The sequence below is a fragment of the Pygoscelis adeliae genome, unplaced genomic scaffold (genome assembly GCF_000699105.1).
Source record: "Pygoscelis adeliae isolate BGI_AS28 unplaced genomic scaffold, ASM69910v1 Scaffold682, whole genome shotgun sequence".
Classification (NCBI taxonomy): Eukaryota; Metazoa; Chordata; class Aves; order Sphenisciformes; family Spheniscidae; genus Pygoscelis; species Pygoscelis adeliae.
This window is the reverse complement of record NW_008824298.1, coordinates 19,455-28,868: the sequence shown is the minus strand read 5'-3', so window position 1 is coordinate 28,868 and position 9,414 is coordinate 19,455. Positions and strand designations below refer to the sequence as shown.

Genomic DNA, 9,414 nt, shown 5'->3' with positions numbered 1-9,414 from the left:
GCTGAAGGACATCTCCAGGAAAGCTGATTAGCGGTGTCAGTGTCTCGGAAACTAGTGGCAGATGGAGTGTTCCGACAGCGTGTTGAGGAACGTGTGGACACACAAGCGTGTGTATGTGCGTGTTGGGGCAAAGAGGGGTGCAGGGGAGCTGTTTCCCAAGACGTATTGGAGCTTCTCCTTCTGCCTGATATCTGTGTTGTTTCTCAAGCACCAGGGGAAGGTGTGAAGCATGAGTGTGAGGAAGAGTGTGTTTTAACGAAGAACAGGGCTAAGAAGGGCTGGAACGAGGTACCATGTGGAATTGCGTGGTTTCAGGTGGGAGCAGGGTTTAGTCTCGAATCTGACCCAGAGTTTTTATTCGCATTACTAGAAGGAAAGCTAATTTTTGATGATGACCCTTTTTTCCAAGAGGAAGTCACAGTTTCAGAACAGTTTGAAGGTGTCTTAAGAGCGCTTTGGTGCAGTAGCAGTGTCAGAGTGGTTATAGGAATACATTTAATTATATGCTACGTTTAATTATAATCTTCACTTACAACCATAATTTGTGCACCTTAATTACCACATTTGCTGTTGGTTTGTGCTCTCGTTGGGCTAGTGATGGAAGAGATCTCGCTCTCCAGAACCATGTGATGATGATGACGATGATGAAAGTGACATCAGCTGATGGGCAGCTCAGGTTGTTAGTCATTAACAGTCACCCTGACCGGGATCACTGCACGCAAGGCTGAGGCTGCTGGTTGCTCCTTCCCTTGACGCTCGTGCTGGGTCATGGGGCAGGGCTCTGTGGGAGAGCTTTCGCTATTAGTGCTGCCCAAGGTTTGCTGGGTAGGAGCGATGGCCGTGTTCGCCAACCTTAGATCCATCTCGCCCCGTGTAACCATCTGTGTGAGCCGAGAGGTGGGATTCACAGTGTTCGTGACGTTACATGCTTTGTGGATACAGGTCCCCTGCTTCCCTCCCATGCCCCTTCCTGACGTAAGCACCGCTTGAGGGAGCTGTGGATGCCTCTTGGATCTCCAAAACAGGCTTCTTAAGACGAGTCTTGGTAAATTAACAATAGTCCTTGATATGCCTCTTTGCTTTTTAAGTCTGCTATTCCTTCTAGAAGCGAATCGTAGAGAATCTACTGTTGGAAGTGTCCTCGGCCTTGTCCTGTAACGCAAGCGCTGATGACTGTAGGGCCAGGCAGAGAGCTGGGAGAGAGGGACAGCGAGCAGGGCTTGCCTTTAACTTCATTTCTGCGGGGCTTTAAAAGCTGGTGGCAAGAAGCGTTTTGTAATTTTTGTGTTGAATAGGGAGCTAATACTGAGTGGAAAGCTTTAAAATCTCCAGAAAAAAATCTTAGGCCAGCATCTACATACAGTGTCTCCTCTTAGAGGAGAGTGGAATTAATGGGAGTACTTACCAGTAAACCCAAAAGTCCTACGTTGTTGAAGGCAGCTCTCCAAGTACTCTTAATGGGACTTCAGCTCCCGCTCTTGAAACCTGTGTCAACATGAACGCTCTTACTGCAACATTTACAGCTGTATGGATGTTTGTTTGCAGAGAAAATAAAACTGCAGAAATAAGTTTTGAAAAAGCTTTTTAGCAAAGTGAAAGCATAATTCAACTTCTTCTCCCTTGGAGAAGACACCTGTCATCCGGCAGTTTGTGTTTCCCTACGCTGCATGCCCCGGAAGCCTCGGTCACGCTTGCGGTGTGACTTGGCTCTGGGCAGTGCTGTTTTGTCCCACGTAACCTTTTTGACAGGCTCCAAACTTCCTCGTGACAGTGCCACGGTTCGAGCCGTCTCACCTTTTCTCCAAATACCTTCGTGCCGTGCTGCAGAGGGTCAGGTTTGGCACCTTGGGATTAAACAGCTCCCGAGTTTGTTTAATATGTAAAATGCTTGTGATTGCTTCGCCCTTCCTGGACAGCAGGATGCACGATAGTGGCGTAGCGCTCACCTGCGGGTCTATTTATAGACTCCGGGCTTTCCCTAATCACTAGATCCCAGCTTTTGGCAAGTCCGGCCTTCCCGGGCGTCATGCGGCGATGGGGGCTGGCGCGCGCCGGGCTGCAGGCAGCTGCCCGTTAACATTCCTGCACCAAAGGCAGCGCCGCTTCCAGCCGGAGCCCACGTGGCCCTGCTCTTCCCTTACTAACGAGCTGGGAAGACTGGAAAACTGCTCCACAGGGGTTGTGCAACCGGCAAGGAGCTTTGCCAAAGGCAGAGCTGAGGATGTCTGTAATTACAGGTAGATGCCGGTCTGTCCATCAGCATAAGAGCTCCCTCAAGTAGAGGCTGGAGGAAGGAACAAACTGACATACAGAATGCAGAGTCGAAAGGGATGAAAGAAAACTCGAAAAGCTAATAGCCAGGAACATGAAAACAAATTCCCTTTCCATTATGTTGAAAGCAGAAAGGTTTAATCTGATCTCTAAACAGCAGCGGAGCAGTTAAGGCTAATAACACAGAGAAGCCAGAGGACTTCCTGGCATCACTGCTTGCTACAGATGAGGAGGATTAGAATTTAACAACAAACAAAGATTGTAAACCCTAACGGACTCGGTGGCAAATGTTTCTCCTTGAACCTTTTAAAAGAAGAGACTGCAGTGTTTGGGCTTCAGGTAGGATTGTCACATGTCAGATTTTGTCACATTTTGAAGGAGTGTGCAATTGCTGCTTTATGCTTTGGTTTTGTTGTTTGTTTTTTTTTTTTCCCCAAGCTTAAGATGAGCACTCTAAGAAGTTTATAATCTGAGATTGCAATGCTGGTAAAATTGTTCCTCCTCAGGCATTGAACAGTTAAACAAGCCAGGACACTTTATGATCAATTAGAAGGATAACTTGGCTGTCTGTCCTTGTGCTCCCCATCTCCAGAACGAGTTCTGATGCCCCAGGCTGTGACTGATTTTGCTGAGTGCAAAATTTCTGCTTTGTATCTCTGTCTTGCCAGTGTAGCTCACTGTTGTGCAAATCACTTCAGTGATAAAGAAGTGGCATGAAATATTTTATTTGAAGAGACTTAGAGCAGTGCAAGACGTTCTTACCCGGGCTGCTGGTCTTTAGCTGTGAGCGAAGGCCCTGCACACAGGAAGAGTAATTTGCTTTAATCGTTCTATTGTTGCATAGCTCTTTATCCCCACCATCATGCAAGCGAATCTGATTGTTTCAGGAGCGCATTAAGCAATGCGGTTCGTGTCGTGGGACCTGTTAGCGGTTGTATTTCCAAAGCACTGAGGGATACTGAGGGACATTGAGGAACTGGACCCACTGGCGAGGGCAGCAGCCTCGGTATCGCTGCGTTGTTGGCTGGGGTTGCACTAAGTGGCTGTCAGCCAAGCGAGGAGGAAGAAGCAGCAGCGATCCCATGCTGCAGGTCCGTGAGGTGGGCATTGGTTTCTTTCCCACCTGGGTTTCCTCTGCAGGGGATGCTGTGGGCCCTGGTGAGAAGCAGCGTGGCAAAATGAACCTTTGGGTGAGAAATGTCATCTCCAGTTCTCGAGGAAGTTTGTCCTGAAGTCTGACCTAAAAGCTATTTCCACGCGGACGAGTTTGGTCAGGGCCCGTGATACAGACCCCAAATTCTGTGGAACGCCGGTGCCAAGTCGGGTGAGGAGGAGGAGGCGGCGGCTGTTGTCCTTGGAGATGTTCCAGAGTCCGGACAGGAGGTGACAGCAGCTCCAAAGCTGCCAGGAAGGAGCAGGGTCCCCATGAACTGTCCTGTGATTATCGCGCACACAACGTTTTTTTGGGAGGAAGCTTTCTTCAGCTGGGCTAGAGATTATTGATGGAATGCACTTATGCAGCCATTAAAAAGTAAAAATAACACCTGCAAGTAGGGACACTGTAAAATTTAAAGCAATGTCAGAAAGGGCAGCTGTTCTGTAGCAAATCATAAATCCTTCGTCAAACCCTTCCAGCAAGGAGTGTTGTGCTTCTTTCCAGCTTCTGTTGAGGTGGCAGTAGCCCTCAATTGTGAGATGCTATATAATGCTGCAGACCCTGGGACAAAAGGTTACGTGTTCTCTTGGCAGAGCTCACCCTTGCGTTATTTTTTTCAAGCTCGTTCAAGTTGTCTTTGTAATAGGTCGTTGTTAATCTCAGGGGTGAGCACGTTAATGAACAGGATAACCTGGGGTCCAAAATCGATGTATGCAGGTTACCCAGGGCTCGCAAGTTAGAAAGTGTTGGAACGACGTTGATGAGATAAAGGAGTGGCAAAAGTAAGGGCATGCAAATGGAGTGATTCATGATAGAGTGTGTGTATGTGTGTGATCACAAACCGACTGAACTCGTTTTTCAGAAGAATCTGTAATTCTAAGTGTCCCTGGGTCGTCGTCATCTTTCCCGACAGCTTTTGGTGGTCTCCCCATGCCGCCAGCTGGATCTCCTCCCTATTTTTTGAGTGTAGGGGCTCTGTACGAAAGGAGCCGTTGCTCAAATAGAGCTAGGTGTTTTGGTGGGCTTAGTAATAGCATCTCATCCTGTTGTATAAAGATGGTGCGGTAGGCTGGTGGATTTTGTCTTCTCTTAGTTTTCCCTGTGGAGGTGTCGGCTGTTTCTTATAAGAAATCCTTCATTTGTTCCCGTTTGTCCTGCCACAGGAGGAAGAGCAGGCAGGATAGACAACGGTGTGCTCTTCCTGGTTTCGGGTCAGGCATCGATAAGATCCTGGAGCGCTCTGAATTAGTCTTAACACCCATAAAAAGTTACCGAGGGGGGAAAGCAGCCTCTGTCAAGAGGCATAGATTTGCTCTCCAGGTGTCTGCACCTTCCCTGGGCAGCTTCTTGGAGCGCAGAGAGTTAAGAGAAGCAAATGGCCCCGGGCTGTTGGGTTTCCCGGGCTGAATGGAGGCTTGAGCCGGACCTCTGTTCCTCCTGCACACAGCGGGTCTGCCATGCTGCCTTCGGTGCTGCACGGTGCAGCGTCGCCCAGAAGAGGATTTCCCTTCTCCCCACGTACAGAACATGCCCCGTGCTGCTATGCAGTTCTTCGGACTCATAGTCGAGTGCCCTGTCTGGTAACACCGCGGTGATAAACATTATAACAACTTGTTTACGTCCCCATTTTTTTGTGGTGCAGCTTCCAGCTGGAGCAATGGAACCTGGTTAGACGGCTTCGCTTTCATTTATGCTCCCAGTTCATTTGGGAAGTTAGCGATAATAAAATCTCTCCGCGAAGCAAATCAGCAAAACTTTTCAAAGTTTTCCACAAAGGATTTCTGTTGACTGGAGTTTTCGTTAGTCTTCATGGTTCTTGAGGTTCTGCCTCTGCTTCCACAGTAAAAGGAGAAGGGTTTCGTAACCGTAAATCAAGATGAAGGGCATCAAGATGTGGATCTCAAGGAATGTTTTTCTTTGGCATTTCAGCGATGGCATTACTGGAGAGATCTCCCAGACTGGGTTTTATTAAAACATTGCAAAGACTGGGGCAGAATCGCTGCACGCGGGTGCCTCTCATTTAGAGGAGGCTCTCAAGGCGTCAAATGCTCAGCCCTTAGGGTAGATCACATCTCAGATATGTTTATCTACCTGCTGTGATGATTTCATACTGTAGGTTCAGATTGTATCTCCACTATTTAATTTCCAAGCCTCTCCCCATCAGGCTTTGAAGAAATCTTTTTTTTTTTTTTTAAAAGCAACTGATAACTCTGCTTTAGATCGAAACATCTTGAGAAAAGCATATTCTTTGCTACTATTGCACCAAGATCAATTAGCACCGGCTCCAAGGTTCAGCACTTCCCGTCATAGCCGCACGTAGGTGGCTTTTGGGAGCTGTTGTCCCTCTTCAGCCACACGAGCGACTTCATTGTGCCGAGATGGGAAAAATCTTCCCGTGTGCCTGCACACTGCTGGAGTTTATTTTGCAGCAGTTGCAGGTCCATTCACAACTGCCTTGGCACATGGCTCCAGTCATTCCTCGAGTCCGCTTCCTCTGGAATATTCCACTGACACTGAAGGAAAACTCGTGCCGGTGCTGCTGACGCAACTCTTGCTTTCCTGCAAGAAACGAAAAGGGTTTTAAATCATCGGTGGACTTTCCTCTTTCAGAAGATTGAGCTGTAACTGCCAGCCAAAACAGTAGCCCTGGAGCCAGGCTGACGTCACCGGTGACCGTGGGTGATAAGGTTTGCGTTACCTGTGGGAGCCGTGTCCCACGGGGAGGGGGAAGGAAGGAAGCACTTTTCCCCGGGAAGCTTATTTTCCCCTCGTAAGATTAGAAATGCTTCGGCATCATTTGCGTAATGCATGAGGAGGAAAACTTGAGCCATGCGGCTCCGCTTTTCCCCCTCCAAATTCTTGTCGAATTCAGTGACGTGCTTCAAACGGGGTTTATTTGGGAGCCGGAGCGTGTGCAGCCGGGAGCTGGCTGACCTACGCTGTGGTTTGCGTTGCCAGCTGGAGCTGCCTTTGTTCCTCCTCTCATTGCCAAAGCCACGTTCAGCTTCAGTTCTCCGCTTGATTGCTGTAATTAAATTCCAGCCAAATATGCATTAACGTGTTCGTTCTGGAAAATAAAGCATTTAGTTATTTTAAGGTTAAAATGGGCTTCGGAAATAGCTAAGCTCTGCAGACCTCGCTCATGCCCTGGTGACGCAGGATGCTGCTCCTCGGGGCTCTGGAAGGAAATTAAGCTGCTTTTGATCAGTCCGTCTTGTCAGTCTCTTTTACTCCCTCTGTAATTTTTTTTTTTTTTTTTTTTTTAAAAAACCTCGTCCCATAGGCTTACCTAATTAGGGAGTTAATTCTCAGAGATTTGAAATGTTTCCTAAAGATTGGAATTTGGTGGAAAAAGGAGACAGGGATTCACACGTGTGCTTTGGTAGCGTTTGACTCTTTTGCCAGCTACTCTCGGTGCCAAAGCGCGTTAGGTTTGCCTGCAGCATGGACTGCAGCGGCCTGGGTAACTGTGCTGGGCTGAGGACGGGCTCACGTAAAGTGCTGTGAGCTGATCTCATGGCTCACCACCCCGAAGCAGTCAGGCTGCTTCTCTCCTTCCCTCCTCTGTTCACTGTGGGTCAGCTCTCGCAGTTGTTCAAACCCCACCATGGGCTGGTTGGACTCGCTGACCCAGCCGCAAACTACTTTTATTTTTTTCCTCTCCCTATTGAATTAAGGAGTTGAGTTGGCACATGGAGAGCTCCAACAGGCGCCAGACCCAACACAAGACGGGAAACGAAAATTACCCAGTTGTAAGAGTGAAAGTGAGGAGAAAGCCTCCCCCTTTCTCAAGGTGAAATACAAAGCTCAACCCACCCAGCAGTGCAGCACCAGGAGCAGCTATCGTATTCGGCGTAGCTCTGAGCAGCCTTCCTGCCTGATCTGGGCTGGGAGCCGCAGGCCGGCTGCCTGCTGCCTCTTCTCAGCGGGCTTTCCTCTGCGAGCCTTACGGCTTCCTCCGCTTTCATCCCAGCAACTGCATGGTATCAGTATGTGGGAGTAAATTTGATGGAAACATCGACCGTTTTCGTGGCTGCTAGCTTCTAATAGTCCCTTCGGTAAAACTCGTACAGGCTGTAATTGAGATGTTAGTCTAAGGCAGATGGTGAGGATCTTGGCAGTTGCTCCGGCTTACTTTCAGTTCTGACTCCTGAATTCCACTGGAGGAGATGAGCCAAGTGGCATCAGATACCAGTCCCTCGTATTAAGTTGAACACGTTTATTTGGTGATGCTACATGTTGGGCACGCGGGTAGCTCTTGAGGAAAGACTTCAAAAATGTCCTGACACGAGCATCATCTTTCTTTCTTGGCTGTAGTATGGTAACATATTTACTGCTGAGTCAAAAAGCCAAAGCATATCCAGGAATGAGGCTTTCTGTTGTGGTTTTCCTGGGGAAAAAACCTTTCCTCCAGAAAGTGACTTCATCGAGAGAGAATTGCATCAAACCAGGTAATAGGTGCAAGTAATGAGATTTGCTTTCACAGTCATCTTTGCTCCAAGCTCGCGCCCAAGTTGTGGAGTTCAGCGTAAGTTGTTCCCACGTGGGGTCAGAGCTGAGGTCCAGCTCCCAGGATGTGCTGCTGTTGGACGTGAATGTGGGCAAGTTGGGTTTTTTTGAGAGAGAGACAGAGAATAAATTCTGTAGGAGACTTTTCTTCCTGAAAACTATTGCAGGAGAGAGTTGAGCCTGGAGAGGGGCAAGGTCGTTCATTAGGTGCTGGAGCGTGTCCAGAGAAGGGCAACGAAGCTGGTGAAGGGTCTGGAGAACGAGTCTTATGATGGAGCGGCTGAGGGAGCTGGGGTTGTTTAGCCTGGAGAAGAGGAGGCTCAGGGGAGACCTTATTGTGCTCTACAGCTACCTGAAAGGAGGCTGTAGCGAGGGGGGTGTCGGTCTCTTTTCCCAAGTAACTAGCGATAGGACGAGAGGAAATGGCCTCAATTTGTGCCAGGGGAGGTTTAGATTGGATATTGGGAAAATTTTCTTTACTGAAAGAGTGGTCAAACATTGGAACAGGCTGCCCAGGGAAGGGGTGGAGTCACCATCCCTGGAAGTATTTAAAAGACGTGTAGATGAGGCGCTTAGGGACATGGTTTACTGGGCATGGTGGTGTTGGGTTGACGGTTGGACTCGATGATCTTAGAGGTCTTTCCCAACCTTAATGATTCTATGATTCTATTAGTTGTTGGCTTTCACGTTTGTCACCTTGGACACTGCAGTGAAAAGCTTCTCGGCAGGTTTTATCCAGGTCTTGAGACGGATACTGCCTCTCTGCCCACCTGTGCCAGCAGAATATTCCCCCTGCATCTCCCAGAGCATGCAGACTGCGGTCCCTCGGGAAGGGACATCAGACCAGGATGTGGTCTCGCGTTATTCCCAAGCACCCTCGCATGGTGTTCTCCTCATCCTGTCTGCTGCTGTTTAGCCTGCTGCTTGATACAAGGTTTGTAGGCTGTTCCCGACCTTCTTTTTCTTCCTGCTTTGCACTTAGTTGCTTTGAAGATACTCCAGAGGTCAAGATGGCTTCAAAATGAGTTTGTACTGCATCTGCTGGAACGAGAGCTTGACCCTGGCTACGACTATTTAGTGTTATCAGAGTATAAATTATAGGTCCAGTCTATCTCAACCCCATATTCAGAGTCATGGTCGTCTTCCATGATGAGACACTCAGATACAGTTGTGGCTATAATATGGAAAACTAGACCAACCCACCGCAAATAACGTGCTGTGTTAAATAGCGTATGTTAGAGCAGCACTGGAAGGGGTGATGATGCTGAATGAAGATGCTGGTGAATAATGCTGAGCCATAACCCTGCTCGGGACTCTCTTACTAGGCAGTCAGCAGTTTTGTGTGCTAATACGTAAGCGTCCTCTTCTGAAGCTGGAATGAGATTTGTGAGAGAGGTGAACGTGAAAGAGGAGCTTCTGCTCCCATAAAACCCTGTATATACCAAGATAGGTGTGGGACAAATTGTAAAATTGCAGAA

The 9,414-nt window shown here is 48.4% G+C and overlaps 1 protein-coding gene across 1 annotated transcript in view; it reads left to right on the top strand.

The window, feature by feature from the left end:
- ZC3H18 (zinc finger CCCH-type containing 18) overlaps positions 1-9,414 on the top strand; it is a gene marked incomplete at its 5' end in the record, with an annotated part of 41,681 nt that overhangs the window by 14,404 nt on the left and 17,863 nt on the right. The gene's annotated exons all lie outside the window — the stretch shown is intronic.